The sequence below is a fragment of the Cupressus sempervirens genome, chromosome 7 (genome assembly GCF_028749045.1).
Source record: "Cupressus sempervirens isolate cs-2001-9-10 chromosome 7, ASM2874904v1, whole genome shotgun sequence".
In the NCBI taxonomy this organism is placed as follows: Eukaryota; Viridiplantae; Streptophyta; class Pinopsida; order Cupressales; family Cupressaceae; genus Cupressus; species Cupressus sempervirens.
The window spans coordinates 589,505,933-589,530,599 of NC_143124.1; positions in this window are offsets into that span (position 1 = coordinate 589,505,933).

A 24,667-nucleotide genomic window follows, 5' to 3' on the forward strand; every position below is an offset into this window, starting at 1 on the left:
GATCAAAATAAATCCCACAAGTCGGCTCGCAGAAATCACGTCAAAATACTGACACTTGGCACATGAAGGGTCACTTGGCATACACTGGGTAACTCAACACATGAAGAGTCACTCGACATACACTGGGTAACTCGGCACATGAAGGAATTGCTACAGTAACTCAGCTCCCACTGAGTGCTATAGTAACTCGGCTCCCATTGAGTGCTATAGTAACTTAGCTCCCATTGAGTGCTACAGTAAGTTAGCTCCCATTGAGCTACAATAACTCAGCTCCCATTAAGTGTTATAGTAACTCAGCTCCCATTGAGTACTACAGTAACTTGACTCCCATTGAGGGCTACAGTAACTCGGCTCCAATTGAGTGCTACAGTAACTCAGCTCCCATTGAGTGCTACAACAACTCGACTCCCATTGAGTGCTACAGTAACTAGGCACATGAAGAAATTGCTAGGCACATGAAGGAACTGTTAGGCAAATGAAGGACTGCTAGGCACATGAAGGATTTTCTAGGCACCAACTTGCAGAATGAACAAAATGAGCAAGATAAAAAAGTAACCTAGGATGCTCCTACATCACACAACTAGGGTTGAAAGAAATTATTCTCCTAAATCATTGAGATGTCCCAACCTGAGCTAAATCCAACTCAAATTGAGAAATCCATGAAGCATCTTCAATAGGTTTGTTCTTCCATTTCATCAAATATTCATAGTAATCTTTTCCTCTTGTGCTCTTGCCAACTCTTTGATCCAATATCTGTTCAACTTCTTCAATCTGCTTCTTAGGATAATCATATAATACAATAACTTCATCCTCTGACTCATGATACTTATACAAATCAGCAATATTGAATATAGGAGATATATCCATGTCATTAGGTAACTCAACTTCATAAGCGTTACCACTATCAAACTTCTTCAAGATCTTACAAGGTCCAAATTTCTTCATCTTCAACTTACTGTATGTTCCAACTGGAAATCTTCCTTTCTTTAGATGAACCATCACCTCATCACCAACTTGAAAATCATTGTGTCTTCTAGACTACTCAACATTCTCCTTATACTTTTGATTACTTTGTTCCAACCTCAACTTCACTTTCTTATGCAAAGACTCCATAAAATCAGCAAATTCTTCTCCTGCAACGCTTCTCTTTTCTTCACCAGCAACATCTCTCAAATTTGATATACCTCTAGGACACATTCTAGTAACAATCTCAAAAGGTGTCTTCCATGTACTCCTATTCATAGAATTATTATATGCAAATTTAGCTTGTGCCAATACCATCTCCCAATTACTTGGCTTATTCCCAACTAAACATCTCAACAAATTTCCCAAGTTTCTATTCACAACCTTCATCTATCCATCTATCTATGGATGGAATGTAGAACTGAACGTCAACTTAGTACCCATCTTCTTCCACAAAGTCTTCCAAAAATAACCAACAAACTTACTGTCTCTGTCAAAAATCCATGCAATCTCACAATCTCTTTAAAGAAAAGTTTAGCAACATGCTCAACATCTGATGTCTTCTTACATGGTATGAAATGAGCAATCTTAGAAAATCTATCCAATACAAAAAATATAGAATCATACCCCTTCACTATCTTAGGCAATCCAAGAACAAAATCCATACTTATGTCAGTCCAAGGTTTCTTAGGAACAGTAATAGGTGTATACAAACTAGTATTTTGACTCACTCCCTTTGCAACTTGACAAACTCCACAACTCTTTACAAATTTTTGAACATCTTTATACATTTGTGGCCAATAATACTTCTCTTTCAACAAACTCAATGTCTTATCAATTCCAAAATGTCCAGCTAATCCACCACTATGCTTTTCTTTAATCAGATTCAAACTCATAGGACTTCTAGGAATACACAGTTGAATACCTTTGAACAACATACCTTCTTGAATGAAATATTCATCATACTTACTTATGTGGTCTGCCAGATTTGGTGGTCTGCACTCTCTCCATGCCTCAGAAAAATCAAGATCAACATCATACAATTGTTTCATTTCATCAAAACCAAGAACTTCAACCTTCTTTTTAGTCAACAAATAACATCTTCTACTCAATGCATCAACAAATTTGTTAGTAACTCCACTCTTATGCTTGATCACAAATGTGAAACTCTGCAAGTACTCAACCCACTTCATATGTCTTTGATTCAATTTATGTTGACTTCCCAAGTGTTGTAAAGCTTTATGATCAGTATACAACACAAACTCCTTAGGAATCAAATAATGTCTCCACTTCTTCAATGCTTGAACAATGGCATAAAATTCTTAATCATACACATAATATTTCTTTTTAGCATCATTCAACTTTTCACTAAAGAAAGCAACAGGTTTACCTTCTTGACTTAATATAGCTTCTATTGCATTACCACTGGCATCACATTCAACTTGAAATACTTTGTTGAAATCAGGCAAAGCCAATACAAGTAATTCAACAACCTTTTGTTTTAAAGTTTCAAAACTCTTATCAGCTCCATGTGTCCACTTGAATTCCTTTTTATCTCCTCTCATTGTCTCAGTCATAGCATTACAAATAGGATTGAAATTCTTTATAAACTTTCTGTAAAAACTAGCCAAACCATGAAATGATCTTACCTCACCCACATTCTCAGGTGTAGGCCACTCCAAAATTGTTTTAACCTTCTCAGAATCCATCTTTAATCCATCAGCTGAAATCATAAATCCCAAATACACAATCTCCTCTTGCATGAAAGAACACTTTTTTAGATTAATCAACAACTTTTCCTCTTTCAACCTCTGCAATACTTGTCTAATATGCTCAAGATGTTCTTCCTTAGTCTTACTGTATATTAGAATATCATCCAAATAAACAATCACAAACTTACCCAAAAATCTTTTCAGAACTTCATTAATCAACCTCATGAAAGTACTAGGTGCATTAGTCAAACCAAAAGGCATAACCAACCATTCATACAAACCATCTTTTGTCTTGAAAGCGGTCTTCCATTCATCACCTTATCTGATTTTGATTTGATGATAGCCACTCTTCAAATTAATCTTGGTAAAATATTTTGCTCCACTCAAACAATCCATTATGTCATCCATCCTTGGCATAGGAAACCTATATTTCACTATTATCTTGTTAATGGCTCTGGAATCAATACACATTCTCCATTCTCCATTCTTTTTGGGTGCTAATATAGTAGGTACAACACATGGACTCAAGCTTTCTCCGATCAAACGTTTTTGTAACAACTCATGCACTCATCTGTTAAGTTCTTCATTCTCTGTAGGTGTTAATCTATATGGTGCTTTATTTGGTAAACTATCTCTCAGAATCAGATCCATACAATGACTTATACTTCTTACTAGAGGTAAACCATCAGGAATATCATCAGTAGTAATGTCTTTATACTCATTCAACTTTCTACTGGTACTCAGCTATCACTATCTACTGTCACTCAGTCATTACTAGCTTTTGTTGCTCAGCCATTACTACCAACACTTGGTCCTCTAGGAACTATGGAAAAACAAACTTGATTCCTTTTCATTTCCTTTTCAAATTGTTTCCCATTACCCATGCAAATTTTTACAACAATACAATTAACCTCATCTGGACTTTCAATCAAAGGAAGCAATGTTTGTTTCTTTCCATTTACCCAAAGAGTATATTGATTCAATCTTCCATCATGTACAACACATCTATCATATTTCCAAGGTCTACCCAACAAAATATGACAACAATCCATGGGCATAATATCACACAAAACTTCATCAAAGTAATGTCCAATTTTGAACTTCACAAGGCATTGCTCACTTACCAATATCTTATGCTCATCTTTGATCCATGAAACATGATAGGGTTTAGGATGCTTCAGCCTCTGTAATTGCAACTTTGTAACCAACTCCTCTGATGCTAGATTTGTAGAACTTCCACTGTCAATGATCACCTTGCAGCATTTTCTAGCCTTAAAACAGGTTCCTCATCACTTCCCTTATTACATAAGGTTCTTCTCACCATCAAGTTTTCTCCAGCCTTAGGTCCACTTGGTGAACTCTCATCATCTCCTTGAATCACAACATTTCTATTACCTTACCCACTTTCAGAGGATCTACATTCAAAAGATCTATGTCCCTCTTTACCACATCTAAAACAATTACCATGAAATCCACCTCTAGAATATGAGTTACCTCTTCCTCAGTAAGAACTAGTGCCTCCTCAGTAAGAATTACCACTTTTCCATTCAGTCTTTGTCTTTATCATCATTTTTCTATTCAGATTTGCCTTTATCCTGCACAGAACTTTCAGATTTTCCACCTTCACCATAAGATCTACCTCTGCCTCTCTAGAATCTGCCACCTCTACCTCTTTGTCTTTGTTCATGCTTCTTTGTCAAGATCTCCTCAGCCTTCAAGTTATATTGGTATGCTTCTTCCACACTTTCCAACTTCACAAAACTTATTTCATGTTGTATTCCAGATCTCAATCCATTTATGTACCTTGCAATTTTCTCAACATCATCATCCACATGTCTAGATCTGATGTCTAATCTATAGAATTCCTCAGTATACTCTTTCACATTCATGTCTTTTTCCTTCAAATTTTGCATCTTTCTCAACAAGCTAACTTGGTAATCAGCAGAAAGGAATTTGTTCTTTACTTTGTTCACCATCTTTGGCCAAGTTCTGATCTTCTCCTTTCCTCTCCTTTGTCTATTAGTTTGCAAGTGCTTCCACCATAATGATGCATGACCTTTCAACCTAGTGACTGCAATCTTCACCTTTCTATTATCAGGAGTGTTTTCATACTCAAAGAACTTCTCCATATCAAAGATCCAATTCAACACAACATTGGTATCCAATTTTCCATCATAAGGAACAACTTCTACATTAGGCTTTGAATTTTCCCTAGACAACACTCGCAACAATCTTTCCTTATCTTGATCTTCTTTAGGTTTTGGATTATGGTTTGGTGTTGCTACTTCATCATCACTTACATCATCAAGATGTGCTCCTCTCCTTTGGGCTATCTCCACAGCATCTAATCTAGCTGCAATTTGTCTCAATTGATTCAGTATAACATCATCGACATTTCTTCTACCACGAACCATCTTTACAAATTAGGTTCCTGCAAGATTGTAACCCTCTGCAAGTTATAGGTCAAATCCATAGATCTACCACCCTATAACCAAATCCAAATTAGGGTTCTACATGATCCAATCCCCACAAGGACAAACCTCAAGCTCTGATACCAATTGACGCAAGCAAAGGATGAATAACTAGGGCCAATGGCTCACCTAACTATCCAAACCACCCTGCAAGAGTTAACACAACGGAAGAAAACACAAGGAACAACAACCAAAGGAGGAAGAAGATAGAAATAATTTTATTGATTCATCAAAACATCTTTATACATGCCCAACTATAAGGCCTTTTGGGTTATGACCAATTACAAACACATTCACATTTAAAGATCCAACTGCAAATTTGCACTTTTAGTTTTGCTATCCAATCTACTCGCCCCAAAACTTGCCTAACTCTATGCCTAAACGCTCTATATATACTTTCCAAAATGACTTATAGATCTTTCTAGAACATTACATAATAGCAAGGCTGACTTACTAATAGTCTGGACAAATCCCAAGAAAAGATCTTAACATAAATGTCGTGATCAAAATAAATCTTGCAAGTTGGCTCATAGAAATCATGTCCAAATACTGACACTTGGCACATGAAGGGTCACTTGGCATACACTAGGTAACTCGACACATGACGACTCACTCGGCATACATTGGGTATCTCGACACATGAAGGAATTGCTATAGTAACTTGACTCCCACTAAGTGCTACAGTAACTCAGCTCCCATTGAGTTCTACAATAACTCGACTCCCATTGAGTGCTACAGTAACTCGGCTCCAACTAAGTGCTACAGTAACTTGGCTCCCATTGAGTGCTATAGTAACTCGACTCCCATTGAGTGCTATAGTAACTAGGCACATGAAGGAATTTCTAGGCACATGAAGGAATTGCTAGGAACATGAAGGAATTGCTAGGTACATGAAAGACTGCTAGGCACATGAAGGATTTTCTAGGCACCAACTTACAGAATGAACAAAATGAGTAGGATAACAAGGCAACCAAGGATGCTCCTACATCAATTATTCCTTACTCTTGACTTTAATAAGCTGCATTCATCATAGATTCTTGTTTACAAGTGACTTTGATGTGTCATAAGCATGTCATAAATCCTATTCCACTTTTAGTCATGTTGACTTGCATGTGTCATAGAATCCTATATGTGGCATATTGTATCAAACTTATCATAGATATTCTAAGGAATATTGTGCCAAGTTGCACACTTGGATTGAAAGATGTTCATATCCTCATTCATGTCTCACTTCTTTCATTTTGGCTATAAATTGAACCATCTTGTACTCATTTTAATCCTTAACATCTGTATTCTCTTGAATTATGCCCAAACCATGCTTTAGTATTCTCAAAACCTTTCATCCCATCACATTATCATTAATCATTTGCTTTCAATTGTGTGTGCACACTAGGAAATTAGAGCTACATCAACAATGGAGAAGAAAGGACATGGGAACTACAATTGAGAAGGGGTTTTTACTTGTTTTAATTCCTTTTGCTTTCATTGGTTTTCGTGGTAGATTAGAATAAATTAGCATATGTTGATTGAATCTGTGGTTGCTCATAGTATTCTAGGTTTTAACCTATTTTCTAGTCCTACAATTAAATTTTTGGATTTTTTTCCCAATATGATTAATTAGGAGTGTCTTTGAAGCATACAAAAATAAAAGAATTACATGCATCTCTATTATTACTAAAAAATTATGTCCATCAGTATTAGACCAACTGATGAATTCTTCAACTAGCTATATATTATTTTTTTAGAAAGATAAATATTGTTAAACTTGGTTTTTTGTGTTTTTTGCTTTACTCTAAGTTTCAAGTCTTTGTAAAACCTGTTATGTTCTTAGTGCTGATCTTTTGCTTTTGTTAAAGGGTTTCAAGTCCCTTAAAAACCCATTTTTACCTTAATCTAAAATTGATGAATTCTACAATTAGTTGTATATTATTGTTTTAGAAAGATAAATATTGTAAGTGATTATAGTATGATACACTTATTTTATCCAAGTTAAGTTTTTCTAGTCAATGAATAAGATTTATAGACTTGCTAGTAATTATATATTTTTTGTTTTTGCTTTTCTATAGGATGATAAAATTAGACAAATCAACCTCCTCAAGGATTTATTATTCAAAATTATAAATTTAGATTTTGGTGGTTCTAAGCCTGATCAACTCTCAAGGTTAGACTTCCATTGGTTACAGGGTCAGTAAAGGATAATATTTCCTTCCTGCACTTCTTGGTATGCAACTAATGCATTTTTATTATCCTAGAATTGTAGGTAGTGTGAAACTGCAATCTATTATCTACTACATTTTGAATCAAACCAATTATTGATGTTTGTTCTAGACTTTGTAATATTGTTGTTTTGAACTTTCACAAAAGTAAATTTGGTGAAAAGTATGCTTTGTTGTTGGCTGGTTATTGGTTGGTTGGTCTTTATTAAATCAAATGTTTTTTTCTCGAAGGGACTTTAAGTACATTGAGAAGTGAAAATGATATGAATACATCCATTTTGTTAGCCTTGTCAATTTATTAATAACAACTTCAGAGAGTTGTACAAACAACAAGAAAGGCCAATTTTTATCATATATTCATTTACTCAAGAATATTGAAGAGAATTTAGGATCAAAGTAATGCTATTCATCAAAGTAAAGAAGTATATCAATTATTGAAAAATTCAACTTTAGATAAATATTTGAGATCACATTTAATAATATTCACCAAAATTGAGACGATTAGAGATGAAAAAATTCATCTAAATCTTAGAGAAAGATTTGAACTCATTTGAGATACTCAAAATATAACCATAATAGCCAGTTTTTGTGAACACATTAATATGTACTTTTACTTTTAGTAAAGAAGAAATTATAAGTTTATCTAACACCCACTCTACTGTAATTTAGGTCATGTTGTAAGCCCAAGCTTGTCTTTTATGTCCATCTACATGAAATAATTTTTTTGTTAATGCATTAAAAGAAAAAATAGATAAGGGATTCACTATATAGATAACTTACTTTGCCTTAATTAATTTGGTTTGGATCCAGGATTTGAATTAGAACCATTTTCTTTAGTTCAACTACATTTACAATATTCATTAACAACACAGACTCCTTAAACTCAATTTCCTCTCTTGTTTTCTACACAACTGAATTATATACAATTGTATTTACTTTTAATAATGGTTCTTAATGGTGAAAACTATTTAATTATTCAATTTCTTTATATTTTTAGGTATTGATTTGGTTGTCTTTAATGTAAGGACTTGCCTTTATGTTTTTAGGTCTAGTATGATTTGACATTCGTTTATATAATTTATAATAATTAATATATGTTCTTTTAGATGAGATCATTTATATGTTTTGTCACCAATATTTTAGATCAAACACTATAATCTTTCATCAAAATACAAAGAAAGAAAATAGATTTGGTAGTCTTTACTTATACTCTCTTTATGTTTTTGGATTGCAATATAGTCATCTTTAATGCATTTGATTACTCTTATGTTTTTGGGTCTCAGGTGATTTGGCAGTGTTCAATGGTTTGATTAGTGTACAAGATTGTTTATTTTGCATTGAAGTTTGTAAATGATGGTAGTCATTCTCAAATCTTAACATTATTTTTTCATGAAAAAACTTCTTTTGCTAAATATTTTTTTGCAATTTCGGTTAAGATACACAAGTGCAGAATTGATATATTAACTCCATGTTCACAAATTTTACAAAGTTCTTTTTTTTATTGAGATGAAAATTCTCCAACACCATGATGGTCTCTTTGCAAGAAAGAGATTTAGACTATAGAGCATGAAAAGAACAACTAGGTTGAAGAATATTTAAGTTCTTCCGATAATTTATAATTGTTTGAATCTTTGACAAGGCATGTTAGGATACTAGTAAATAAATATTTAAAAAATAAATCAAAGAAATAATTTCTCATTGACCATATTGATTTTTTAATATTAGAAAATACATTAATATGAGTAGAAACATGTATATACCATAATATATAATATACAAAATTATAGCTTGAAGACAAAGCATCGACTTAAACTTTATATAAAAAATGTGTATAAAAATAAATGATTATAACAATGAAGCACAATGAGAAATAATAAAACACAATGAAATGATTCATTAGAGAAGGTTAGTAGTCAAGGTTCACCTCTTTAGTTGTCAATTTGGGAGTTTTCTATATTTTGTAATGTGTAGATTTGGTAATTGTGGAGAAAACGTATGGAATCGAGAATTACATAGAAGGGTTGTTGATTTATTACATATGATGGCGTCTATGATGATCTTTCTTTTTAGTACTTATCCTTTCATGTTGATGACTTTCAAAGCTTTCTCTAGGGTGAATAGGCAGATTTTGTTGTGGAGTACCAAGGCCATAGATGTTGGGGAAGTATATAATATAGTCGACTACCCTCAATGAATATCAACCTATCAAATGAACATTTCACTAGTGTTTATACACTTCATCAACTAGAGAGTTAGAAAGGATTCTAATGGATAGAAATTAACATATTTTGTTCCTCGTGTATTTCAAATTTATATGAAAGTAATTCTAAGCCTTACAGAAGATTGTATAGTTGTGCATGTTGCATAAGTCTCAACCTTGTTAATTAGTAAAAGCTTTAAAAATGGAGCATAACATATATTCACTCTTGTACTAATTATTTTTACAGTCAATTCTTCAAGTACTAAATAAGAAAGAGGTGAAAAAAAGAGTTCATTTAATATGGATTGAAGTGTTGATTTCACTATAACATTTGGGGTCAAATTATGACAGAAACTTGTGATGACGGTTTAATTTGTGGTAAATTTTTTTTTTTTTTTTGCAATTGTCCCCAACGTCATCACAATACCAACGTTGGTGTCATAATTGTGACACCCACATGAGTATAAACAAAAAAAAGAAGAAAACACGACATAAATCATTCCCCATTTGTTTTGATTGTGGAGAGCTACGCATGAAAGAGGGTGGAGAGCTCTGAATGAGGGTGTAGAGCTCTAAACATTGTTGTGCCTGTTGACAGATCAATCATGTTTTTTATTAGTGACACACACTTATTCAAATTTTGTATAGCTACCGAGCTCATTAAACAGTTTATAGTGTTTTCCATGTAATTCAATAGCCATCGAGTTCTATAGTTGCTATTGAGTCTTTTGGACTAATCCCAGTGGTTACTGAGTAGATTCAGTCAGTGTGAAGTCCAGCAGTTCAAACTGTGCATTTTAACATACACTGAATTTATCAATGGTTACCAAGCATTGCAATGTCTATCGAGTTTGTAGTTCATGTGATGCGAAGCCAGTGTTAACCGAGCTACTTCTTGCTAACCAAGTGATTCAGTGTTTATCGAGTTGCATAATATCTATCGAGTCACTAGTGTAGACCGAGTTCAAGACTGCTTGAAAGTGATCAATATGGACCAAGCTTCTATGTCTACTGAGTGTATGGCGATGCCAAGTAGTGACAGTGGATGTCATGTACCAGAACCTCACCAAGTCAGTCTTTAGAACTCAAGTATCTTCATGTGGGACGACTTTGTAATATTTGTGTTAACTTGTGTCATGGCGAATGTGTAGGTGTGAGAATGCGAATGTGTAAGCATATGTATTGTAATGTGGATGCAAAAAGTTCAAGTTATGAATACAATAGATAAAGAGTGAATTGTGAAGGCCATGTTAGTATAAGGAGCAGCAGAGACACATCTATCATAGAAAGGTGATCAATACACTAAAGAATCTTTATCAACAAACTTAGTTGCAAGCTAGAGATCTACTGCTTCATCCTAATAGCTGAACTAGTCAAAATCCTTTAACAAGGTAGACCCAATAGTCTTTTGTAAATCTCTTTATTGAGTCCATACTTAATTGTATGTTTGTAAATCCTCTCACAAGGTGGACCTAGCAGTCCTAATTGCTCCTAATAGGGCAGACCATCATAAGTGATCAATGTAAGCCTTAATAGGCCAAATTTATGCTATAGTACTAAAGTTTGTGGATATCATCCCCACCCCGGTTTTACTTTCTATTTGGAAGGTTTCTGGGTCACCAAAATCTTTGTGTTCAAGTGTTATGGATGCTTTCATCTTTTTCAGTTTCTCATGCATGCAATTAGATCAGATGTGATGAACTAAGTGCTAATTGATTTGTTGGATTAAGAATTGAAATTGGTAAGAAGTTTTAGAAGTTACTAATTCACTCCTCCCCTCTCAATAACTTAGCATAGTCTTGAATATTTCCAACAATTGATATCAGAGCTTTGTGGTTCTTAGGAGAAAGTTTAATAGCTTGAGCAAAGATCATGGATATGGAGATATTTAGACTTGACAAAGCTATTGACAATGAAAAGTTGGATCTGAAAATGGCCATTACACAACTCAAGAAAGCTAAGGAGTAACTTTCCCAATCCCTGAAAAGAAGAAAGGAACTTACAAATCAAATGAATGATCATCTCTATATTGAAGAAAGAATTGAAGACTTTCACCCTTCAAGTAGCTCAGATGAAGCAAATGATGCAATCAAAGAACTCCTAGAGAAGAATGGTTCCATGCAAGAAGAAGTAAGAAAGCTAAAAAGATAACAAGAAATTTAGTTATTAAGGTTATGTGAAGTCTTGGAATAGAGAAACAAGATAAAAGAAGAGATGGATGGAAGGAAAAATGAAATCTAGAATCAATCCCTTAAGCAAGTAGACCTTATTGATCAACTCTCCAATGCAAATGAGAAAATCATGAGCCTAAGATTTGAAAATGAAAGAATGAGGAATGATCTAAATTCTAAAAGGAAAATCAATGAAAGAATAAAAAATGAGCTGAGATCTGAAAGACAAATCAATGAAAGATTTAGAAATGACCTGAACACTAAGAAGCAAATCAATGAGAGAATGATGAAATCTCAAGCAAAAATGGATCAACTAAATGAGCAAAAACTCTATGGTAAAAAGGAAAAGTAGGAATTGGATACAAAGAAGAAGGTGAATCCTCCGAACAAGGTGCTCAAAAGAATCAAAGACCTACTTGCAATCACTATGGTAAGATAGGTCATACATCAAACAAATGTTGGAGTAATGGAAAAGCAAAATTTAATGGAAAATGCTAGAATTGCAATCGACATGGTCATAGGGCTAATGAATGCAAAGGGAAACCAAGATTTGAAGGGAACTGTCATAAATGTAAGAAACATGGACACAAGGCATCAGAATACAAAAAAAAGACATTGAATCCTACAAAACAAATCGTGAAAGAAATATTTGGTTGGGACTACAATACTTAGTGTAGATGTCATTAATATGGAGAATTTGGACACATTGGTATGAATTGTGTTAAACATCATATGAGGAAAAGAGATACCACTAAAAGATGTTTCATTTGTACAAAACTTGGTCATCTTTCCAAGAATTGTATGAATACTGGTAAATTGAAGATGAGAAGAAAGCAAAGGCTAACAACATCTAAAAGTAGATGAGACAACAATGGATTCCTAAGTCTACTAAGGATACTAGTCCAAGAAATGATGGTCAAGTCACTCAAGAATTGGGTGACTCTACCATTTCTAATTAAGTTCTCAAGGAAGAACTAGAACCAGGGCTATCAAAGAAGACATCCAAATTAGTTCCAGTTGAAAGGTGACAAAGATCCAAAGCTGTATACAAGATACAAAAGGGATCATTGAGAAAAATTGGTATCAATTATTACTGAGTTACGTTCTCTACCGAGTAAGGTTAGGTCATAGACTCTACCGAGCAAGGTTGGGAGTAACAATGACACTTATGGTTACCAAATTGTGGAGATGTCGCCGACTAGTCAATACCATATCATGGATGACAGTCTGCCAACTTATCTACCTCCATACCGAGCATTAATGGTGAAGTTTTAACAAAAGGCATGGAATCTAATTCATTTCTTACTGTGAATTTTTGAGTGCTATTCCACAGTGCGATCAAGCGATTTGAGCAAATTTCCTACAAAAGTTTTTCAAATTTCTCTCAAGCTACCAAGAAAAAATGGCATCCAACAACAATAAGGTCAAGAAAGGGTCTAACATGTTGGTTTGAGGAGTTGAATGGAAAGCACCAAATTTCAAGCTCACGCCTACTATTGTTGAAACCTTAGACCCAAGCGGAGCTCAATCCCAAATCCCTCCCAAGGTACTTCTTGTTAATTACATTCATACTCATTTTAAATGTGCTATTCAAGAAATTGGTACTCTATAGATGGATGATGCCCTAGGTCAATTATGTGTTAATGGAACCCTAAAACTCAAGCATCAACATCTTAAAGCAAAAGGTTTGACACATATTCCCCATATGCCTTGAGAATTTCAAATTAAATGGATTAGGTTTATCCTTAGCTAGGTGCATAACATATAGCTGTGGTTAGAACAACCAATTCTAATAACCAAAAAGATGATTCATCGAATCATTAGCCTTTCCATGCTTGCCAAAGCCAAAACAATGAAAAACCTAGGTCAGGTAGAGTTGGAGAAGAAAATCCTAGTCGAGTGGGATGATAGAGGTATGAAAATAAGCAGTGTTACAAATGCAAAATTGAAATTTGGAATTCATGTTATTACACATAAAATATATAGTTCAAGTCATCTTAATAGTGTGTCATGTGAAGTCATGGATTTTGCTTATAAAGTGGTTAAAAAAAACCTATCATATAACCTTGCTGACCTATTGTTGAGGCAATTCAACAAAAATATGGAAAGTATTAGAACATCAAAGAATAAATCGTGCAAATTTGGTTCATTGTTAACCTTTCTATTCTTTTATGTTTAGAAGTTCTTCCCTTTTAAAGGCACTGTAGTTTGGAGAAAAGATGTGCTTAAGCTTTACCAAATAAATGAATATATTACAGAAATGGGTGAGAAATATGTCAACATCATGGACAAATACTTTGATGTGTTCAAAGAGAAAGTGAACAATAGGTTTAGAATTTCAAAGAAGTTAGTTGAAGACTACTGTACACTCGAAAAGGTGCACTTCTCTAAATCATTCTATCCGAGGTTCTCCATAGATTGGAAAGCTCAAATGCCAACTTAGAGCTCCCTAGTCATGGAGTGCAAGGGGCATACAAATGAACACATGAGAGCTCTTAGCTGAGCTTTAGAAATGCAACCCTTGCTAGTAAACCACAAAATGAGAGATTCTTTAGACAAGAACAAGAGTGCTAGTGTCAAAGAACTCTTGGATCATGCAATGCAAAAATGAAACTATATTAGGATGAGATGCACAATGCAAGCTATACTAAAATGAGATGAGAATGTTACAAATCCAACTATTAAGCTATGTGATCTAATTATTTGCAAAGAAAAAACTACACTAACATGCAATATGATCTTAAGACTAATATGATGGAATGAGAGAATGAGATAAGAGATGAGAAGTTCTCGACAAAGCTCCAAAGAGACCTATTAGAAAACTTGCAGCATGACAATATTCAAAAGATGGATGGATCCTTTGAGGGGGAAAGCTCTCTCCCTTTTAAAGTCGTACAGATGGTAGAGATCAAGATGAAGATGGTGGATGATCAACAGTGGAATTTGAAAATAGGTGTGATCCATGTGCACACACAAGTCAACCAATAGAATATAAGTTGACTTGTCATATAAGACAAAAGTCTCACAAGCCTTTTCTTTTAATTGTAAAATAGAAAAATGACTTTATGTGTGCACTTTAAGTGGGTTAGAAGAATGGGGTGTTTTATTTAATTAAAAGGGGACATGTTCTTTTAATCAAATAATGAACTTAGGATAGCATAGTCAAACTATAGGTTATAATCAAATAAATTGATTATTAGCAATTTGGTCTAGGTAAATGATTAAATTAATTTAGCCAAAATGCTGAGAAGGGGGCTAATAGTCTAGATGACAATTTTTAGGTGATTACATTTGCCCCTCTTTGACTAATGTGTGATTGATCTAGGAACACATTATGTCAAAGAAAATAGAAAGCCAAGTAGGCGGTGATAGATATAGATATTTGATTTCAAAGAATGAAATGCAGAAATAGATGGAAAGTCCTAAATGCACAGCCTGATAGCGGTAGTACTGAACACTAGGAAGATGATGTTAGGATCTGAAAAGAATTCTAACACCTAGCAAAGCGAATAGATCGAGAGCAAGTGATAAAGTCAAACAAATGCTCCTAAGAAATAGATAGCTGTAACAATCAGCAATAGAGTATTTCTGCCCCCTCGAGATTGAAATTAAAATGAGGTAAGGGGATGCAAAAACTGGCTAGACATGAGAAAAATAGAATAGATCAATGTCCAAGATGACAGATAGATGATTAGAACCCAAGAATGACTATAAGAAATTGATAAAATGCCCCAGTTTGAGTAGAGTTGACCTTGAGGGATATAGCATAAAAATTATGTCAAAATGAGTAGAAAGGTGATTTTAGACATGAAAAAGTGAATTGAAGTAGATATGAAGTATGGAAATGATGAAGACATGAAGAAATGAAGATGCCCCAGTGATGATTCAGAGATTAGACCTCAAAAGGTCAGCTAACTGCTCAGAAGAAAGTAGAATTTTAAAAGACAATTTTGACCATCAAGATGAACTTGAATTTGGATTTTGATCTCGAAAATGAATCTAGGACATTGAAATTAGTTAAGAGGTCAAAACTTTATATAATGTGATGATAAGATAGAAAAGAGATGAAGCGAAAGATTAAGAAGGTGAAAAGACATGAACAAGAAGAAAGTAAAGAAATATATGAAAGGAGTTAGCCGATATGTCTATGAAAAGATGAAGAGAGAGCTCTCCCCATATGCAAGAATGCAAGACTAATCTAGAAAATGAACCTAAAATGCAAGCTAATATGCAAAGTGGTTTACTAGCAAGAAGCGCATAACATTTAGACTCTTAATTTCATCATTGAGCATTTATTAGGGACATCATGAGATCATACAACCATCACTAGTATAACTATGAGGATATGAATATGATCAACATTAGATAGGTATGTGGAAATCCAATCTAAGAATCAGAGACATGTAAGTCAAGATAACTACATGATTAGATTCCCTAAGTTTAATTTAGCAAGATTACACCTGTATCAAGGCATAAGTGCCAGGATAAACCCCAAGTGCGGTCTTGCGAAACAGTCAAGGATGATACATTTGTAAGTCAAAGTGTTGAATAGGACAAGCATGAATGCTTACAACACTATAGACAAACAAAGTATACCCACAAGCAGAAATCAAGAAAACATCCCCCATGCCCCCAGTCCTCTAGTCAATGACATCCTTGAAAGACTATTAGGGATGAAACATAAAGAAATCATCATAGACAACACACAAAGTAGATAAAGATTAGCATAGCTCATTCATTTAAGTGTTAAAGTGTGTGTGTGTAAGTCACTTGACCATTTCTTCAAGACTTGATTCTGATAGTGAGAAAAATTGCGACATCCGAGACTGTAGGTAAACTATCTAAAAAGTGTTGAAAAACACTTGATGTCAAGGTGGGGGAAGTGTTGAGAAACACTATTTTGTGAGTTGTCAAAGAAACCCTAATGCAAAAGAATACCTCAATAGGCTAAGTAGCTATGCCCTCAAGATGAGGACAAGAAACAATTCCAAGCCAGGCAATGTGTAGCGAAGTGGATGATTGAGACTGATAGACATAGGTGCAAGGATTTCAAGTAGCGCCTGTTTCCAGGTTTTCACCACTTGACAGATTTTTTCAGGACTTTTTTCAATTTTTTGTATTTTTAAAGTTTTGAATTTTTTTGGTGATGCATCAAAGTGCCTATTGCTAGGTTTTCACTAAGAAGATCTTTTTTTCAAAACATTTTCTGATTTTTAGGATTTTTTTCAGGATCATATATGATTTTTTTTGGAATTTTTAGAATAATTTAGAGATCACTAGTTCTCAAGCAAGATCACATCATTTTCTCCCAATGTCTAGCAAGGTATAGGACACGATGGAGAAACAAGCCGATAGATAAGCAAAGATGTATAAGAAAGGAATGTGAAGCAAGTGAAAGTGATCCTCAAGAACTGACTCCTCAAGAGTACCCAAGCTAGGGAAAGAAGTGAAATAGTCATATGAAGCATATTTTGGATAAGCAATGGAAGTAATGAGAAAGATATCATGTAGGATAAGCAATGAAGCCAACAAGTGAGATAGCATGAAGTGTGTAGTCCAAAAGAGTAGCCATGTCAAGAGACCTATAAGAACCATGTTTCATTTATTATGATCAAGACTAAGGGGTCGACTAGATAGTATAGCAATGGGATAGAGCAATAAGAATAAAGCTCAAGATAGAGGCTATGAGTGAATGGGAGAGCACAATAGAAAATCTCGTGGATAAGATAGCTAATATGCAAAGATAGCTCAACATTGTCAAGATCAAAGAGAGAAGAGGGGATAGATGGATGATGGAAGAATTACACATGATGCCTGTTTGCCAAGTTTTCATCATGGTACTTATCCAAGGTGCCACAAGAAGTAGTTTTCACCAAGGCACATTTTTTTTTTTTTGAATTTTTAGAAAGAGCTCAAGCTTTTTGAATGTAGATAGTGCTCCTATAGAAAGATAAGTCATGATAAAACAAGACCATAGAAAGGTATGCTCAAAGATGTTGATAGGGTGATGAAAGAGAAATGGTAGTAGGAAGAGTATATGGAGGATAATAGTTCATGTATAGAAAGTAAGTGTAAGCTTTAGAGGATTTCATGTAGCTAAAATATTGGACAAGATCAACATTGACACACACCTTGAAGGGTATGGGAACAATGGAGGAATCATGGATGAAGTAGCTTGAGGTTTAGATGTATGAGGTGGTAGAAGAGATTTGGAAAAAAGTGGAGTGGAAGGCTTTGGAATAATTTTAGGAAGATTTTTGGAAGAAGATGGAATGGAAGCCTTTGGAAGCTTGAATGTCAACTTTGAAATGTTTTCAATATTTAAGTCTTTTAAAAGAGACTTGGGAATCCATATAGCTTTAGATTTTCCTTTGGATACTTCAAAACACATTTCTTCAATAATGGGTTTAGGAACCCACATTTTCTTTGATTTAGCTCTCTTAATAGTTGACCTTTGCGGTCTCTTTTGTGAATTCTCCTTCTTAGCATTCACATGTCGATTAGATGGGACATAGTGATCTTCATTTTTCAATGGATTCTTATGTTTATTCTCACTTCCAAAGGACTTGGGATTTGTGGATGAATAAGGATGATATGACTGGTTTAGATGTATAGATGGGTGAAAAGTCATCAAGGATGAGTGTCTTTGTTCATCTTGAGGTAATATAGGAGAACTAGGGAATGAGCTATGAGTGAATGTAGGAGATGAAGGAATATAAGGTCCCAATATAGATGGAAGGTTTGAAGGCTTTAGCTTTGATGGATAAGGACCAAGGATAGACTTAGGAGATGCAAATGGATAGTGAAAAGAGATATCAACATCTTTAGAGTGAGGAACATGGTCAAAGCAATCAATACACTCATGCGTAGCTTTGATAGGAGAAACATTTTTAATAGGAGCACTTGAAGCTTGAGCACAATTTTGAAGTGGATGTGGAGAAGTAGAACATGAGGGGATGCTTTGATCTTGACAACTAGCTTTGGATAGCATATGAAGAGAACTTTTCTCATAATTTTCAATAAGCTCAAGGGAGATAATGGAAGTGGTATCTTCATCATACTTGGGGGATGGAAAAGAAATAGGATACATAGGGGTGAAAGTTTGAAGGAGATGAAAGGGTGCTTGATCTTGATCTTTCTTGACATTTGTAGCTTTTTCTTTTTGAGAGTCCTCTTGAAATGGAGCCACTTCTAAGGACAAGGGAGAATGAAGAGTGAATGGAGTGGTGCTTGGATTAGGTATAGTAGTGCATGAAGGTTGAGGATGTTTAGGATTAGTATCATGGAAAAGGTTTGCAGCCAAGTGAAGGTTAGCTTGAGTTTCTTTTAGAGATAGCCCTTGAGGATACACGTAGTCAATGTGGAAAGCATTAGATTCTTTATTTGATGGAGGAATGTTGGAAAGCTTTGAAGTGTTGGGAGATGCACGAGTGTTGGAAGAAGTGGAGGTATCAAGGAAACCATCACTAGACATAGGTTCATTAATATGATCTTTCTCAAGAAAAGTATCCTCATCACATGAGTCATTAGAGGTATCAATAATCCCATTGTGAATAAGATCTTGGATTTTATGTTTTAGCTCAATGCAATCTGAAGTACTATGCTCATTATGTTGATGATAAGCACAATAGATATCTAAGAATGGGTTTCCATATGAGCTAGACTTAGGTAACATGATAATCTTATTGCCAAGAAGTTTTTGTAAATTGTCATCATAAGAATCTTCCAAGGGAGAAAAAGTTCTATGAAAAGTATGTCTAGGATCTTCTTGTTGTTTCTCAAGTGAATAGAATGCGTTCATGTCTTCATCATTATCTTCGTCAAAGATAGGTCCATCATGAAATTTTGGCATAGGCTCAAGTGCTTGTTCTCTACAAAGGTCTTTAGATCTAGAAGATGAAGACATTTGATGTCCTGAAGTAGAGCATGTAGACCTAGAAGAAGAGGATGACCTCAAAGAAGGTAACTCACGTGCATGTAAAGACCTTAAGGAAGATTCATGTAATGATTCAATCTTCTCCTCTAACCTTTTCTCAAGTTTAGACTTCATTTCTGTCATGCGCTTAGAGAGATGAAGGTAAGAAAGATCATTTGTCTCTTCTAGTTCTTTGTATTGTGCATATAGATCTTGAAACTCTTTAGTGACATGGAGGATATCATGATCATCTAGATTTGGTTGAAGTTTTGTAGCACAAGGTTTAGATCCCATAGTTTTAGATGCAAAGCCAAGCATAAAATAGTCTAGAAGATAACTTGATGTTGAAACTATAGGAGGTAGAGTGTTCACTTGCCAAGATAGTAGAGAGAGATTAAAGTGACTTGTCAAACAATATGTCCAAGAAACTTACGACATAAATGACTCAAGTCAATAGCTAGGCAAGAAGCCCAAATAGCCAAATAGATAGAGCAAGTGGGGCGACAAGTGAACAACTTTCCAACCCAAGAGTGTAGTCAAGAAATTAAGGTAACCATTTTAGCAAAAGGATAACTAGCAAGCAAACATAGACCATGAAGATAGGAAGACCATGAGCACTAAGACCAAAGATTCACTTTAAGCATGTTCAAGCACTAGAGACATATAAAATAAAAGTCAAATGATGAGACTCCTCTTAGCAAGCAACACAAGAAAATGTTTGCATTTGATGTTTTGACTTGGTTGATAAAGTTTGACAATAGTTGATAGCATAGCAAGTTTGATGTTCAAAAGCAATTTCTTTCCAAGAAAGATAGTGACACATGGAGTAGTCTTCAAATAATCAAGCAAGGGAAAAAGCAACCTTGCATGATACAAATATATGTGAGGTCTTAAAAGAAAGCTATATAACTATCATCATGTGTATGTTCCAAATATTTCCACAGGTATACCACATTCGAGAACACATCAAGCAATATCTACCTAAAGGACATGGTTCATTACTCAACAACTTGGCCCACGCTTGATGCTCCTTTGCCTCACACCAAGTGGTTTCCCACAAGAGATATTGTCTTTGTCATGAAAATGCCATAAGCATAACCAAGGGAACACATATGGTGAGTGTAAAATCTTGGGGTGATCCGGGTAGTCCACTAGGATCGATCCTTGCACCAAGAAGTTGAGCGGCTAAAAAAGGGTAGTTACTAACTTAGGGTGTTTAGATAGGGCTTCCGTTCATAGTGTTCCTCTTGCTCCCAATTACGGGACACCTCACCTTGCGATGAGTAACCGATCTCGCGATCACAAGAGTACGTTAAGCATTCTTGCCTAGTGATCTCCCTATGGTCGAAATCCCATAAGCGATCACACTAGGCGAAGATAAACACTACATCTACCAAGGTTTTGTGTCCTTGATAGCCTTGAGTTTATAGTGGGTTGGAAGAGCCGGGTAATTTTCTTGTCCCCACTTGGGTCGTTCCTCTCAGGTTGTCTGAGAGCAGGCCCTGTAAAGGATTCTAAACTACACAAAGAGTGGATCAACTTTTGGAAGTCAAGATTTCTGATTCACCACAAGGGTGAAGAGCATACTCTCCTATTCCAATCATTTTCTCCCAAACACACTAGGAAGATTCAGTTACCCCTTGCTTTTGAAACCAAATGGTAAGTCAAGATTTCTGATTCACCACAAGGGTGAAGAGCATACTCTCCTATCACCAAAAGATCCCAATTGTAAGTTTTATGTGCTTATGAAAAATAAACAATTAGTCAATGCCACACATGAAAAATTAAAGAACAAGCAAAATTGGGTTTTTATGCGTTGGGCAACCCTGCAAACAATCATTAGTAGCCCTTGTGCATTTGAAGCTTTGACATGCGTTCTTTTTATGCAATGTTTCAATTTTTTTCACAAGGATGGCAACCTGCAATCACAACTTGTTAGCACCACAAGTTAGTGTGAAATAACATAAAATAATGCAATAAAAAGTGGTTAGTTTCCTCAAATATCCAAGTTATCTTCCAATCAAGTGTATGCAAAGAAAGTGCAAACTAATCACAAATGCTCTCATTTTTACTCTTTGATTTTGACCTAGTCAACAAGATTAGACTTGTTTGCTATGATTTAATATCCAAAAATAAAAATGAAAAGAAGAGACCCATATTAAAAATTAGAGAGCTTTCCAAAAATGCAAAAAATTTAAAAAAATCTCTTTATTTGCGCTCTAGAGATCAATTTTGTCAAAATAGGCCAAATTTATCAAAACGAGTTTTTTATCCTTATTACTACCTCAAAATTCAAAACACAAAAAAAAAACCCCCATTAGAATTCAAAAAGCTTTATGAAAATGTAAGTTTTTTTGAAAAATGCGCTGATTTGCAATCAAAAATGACTTTTTATGAAAAATAAAGAAAAAATCATAACTCCCGCAAATCACGTCAAATTTTTTTGAAAATTTTACTGAGACATTTTGAACACATACTTAACCTAACAAAAAAAATTCAGAACCAAACTCCAAGTGGTTTAAAAGATATGATCAAATCTTTAAACCAACTAGATTTTTGGCCTTCAAACCAATCTACTTATGGGTTGGCCTTAAAACCAAAGTGATAATTCTAAAAAAGAATTTGATTAGATCCAATATGCTGCTATAAAAAACAAGAGATGAAAAATAAAAGCAAATGGAGCTAGAAACTTGATTCAAGCCCCATGGTGGGCGCCAAAAATGTACACTCGAAAAGGTGCACTTCTCTAAATCATTCTATCCGAGGTTCTCCATAGATTGGAAAGCTCGAATGCCGACTTAGAGCTCCCTAGTCATGGAGTGCAAGGGGCATACAAATGAACACATGAGAGCTCTTAGCTGAGCTTTAGAAATGCAACCCTTGCTAGTAAACCACAAAATGGGAGATTCTTTAGACAAGAACAAGAGTGCTAGTGTCAAAGAACTCTTGGATCATGCAATGCAAAAATGAAACTATATTAGGATGAGATGCACAATGCAAGCTATACTAAAATGAGATGAGAATGTTACAAATCCAACTATTAAGCTATGTGATCTAATTATTTGCAAAGAAAAAACTACACTAACATGCAATATGATCTTAAGACTAATATGATGGAATGAGAGAATGAGATAAGAGATGAGAAGTTCTCGACAAAGCTCCAAAGAAACCTCTTAGAAAACCTGCAGCATGACAATATTCAAAAGATGGATGGATCTTTTGAGGGGGAAAGCTCTCTCCCTTTTAAAGTCGTATGGACGGTAGAGATCAAGATGAAGATCGTGGATGATCAACAGTGGAATTCAAAAATAGGTGTGATCCATGTGCACACACAAGTCAACCAATAGAATATAAGTTGACTTGTCATATAAGACAAAAGTCTCACAAGCCTTTTCTTTTAATTGTAAAATAGAAAAAGGACTTTATGTGTGCACTTTAAGTGGGTTAGAAGAATGGGGTGTTTTATTTAATTAAAAGGGGACATGTTCTTTTAATCAAATAATGAACTTAGGATAGCATAGTCAAACTATAGGTTATAATCAAATAAATTGATTATTAGCAATTTGGTCTAGGTAAATGATTAAATTAATTTAGCCAAAATGCTGAGAAGGGGCCTAATAGTCTAGATGAATTTTTTTAGGTGATTACAACTACAAGGATGATGTGTGCTTCGTGGATTTTGAAAAGGTATATATCCAGGCAGTTAAACCTAGAGTTGTGTGGGTCAAGCCTCTTGGCTATAAGGTGAATATTGATGAGACAAAGAACATCATTGAAGCCCTTGTCAATGAACTTGTTGGTCCCAAGGCCCCTTATTTTTGAACTTATGAAGAAGCTAAGGCTAGAATAGAGCTAGAGATAAAGCTCCCATAGGCAATTAACAAAGGGAAGAGAAGGATAGCCAAACTTAAATCAAGTGCACCTCTCTTGTTAACCAAGGAAAAAGGTGAGGATGAGGAACAAGCAGAGGATGAGGAAGAATCTGAGAAAGAAGAAGAACCTTTGAAGAAAAAGAGCAAGGTGATCATCACCAAGCCTCCAAAGTCATCCACTATAGTCTTCACAAGGAGGTCATGGAAGAAAGGAAGTGGCATTGTATTCAACAAACCTCCACCCACCTTCTAGGATAGATTGAAGCAATTGGAAGAAGGAGAAACGATAAAAAAAATTTAAATCTTTGAAATATAAAATCAGGACTAAGGTAGAGAAGAAACAAGTTGAAGAACTGGTGCTGAGAAAAATGGGTAAGTGGAAGTATTCACCAGACTAGATCGCCTCTCAAGTCTCTAGTGAATTGCTAGAGAAGATAAAGCCAAGATGGGATTTTGCTATGAAAATAGTCAAAGACATTTATGCACAAACCCTAAGGTAGTTACTATCGAGCATATCAAATGCTGAGGTGAAAGATTCTTTAAAGAAAAATGAAGAAAATTTGACTTTAAGGTTTAATACTTGTTTGGTTTTGATTAAGGACATAGAGCATGTTTTTAAAAATATTGCAAACACTTGGAAAAATATTTATCATTTTCATAAACCAAGTGAATTAATAGTTGAAGTAAAAGATGATGATGAAGAAGAAGGTAAGGAGAAAGCTGAGGAGGAAAATGTTGAATTGGTGACTCATTTTGATAATGAAGAAGATGAAGAGGATCAAGGTCTAGAAGCTACTGAGGAAGAAAAGCAAGATGATGAGGAGACTAATCTAGTCAAGATAGCTGTTGCAGTCCTTGCCTCACTTCCTCACTCCCCAAGCAAACCATTGACTACATCAAGTATGGAGACAACTTCAACAAGTTTAGTTGTGACTACTACTGATACATCACATGTGCAATCACTCTTTGCCCCAACTTAGCTCAACATATCATTGACAGAAGTGACTTTCACTTCATCCACTGAGCTACAAACTCCTTCTTCATCTACCAAGTTGAGTTCTTCAGTCTTCACTTCTCCAATTTTGACTTCTTCAGTTTTGAGTACATCTGTGGTAAGCTCTCTAGTTTTGTCTACTTCAGTTTTAGA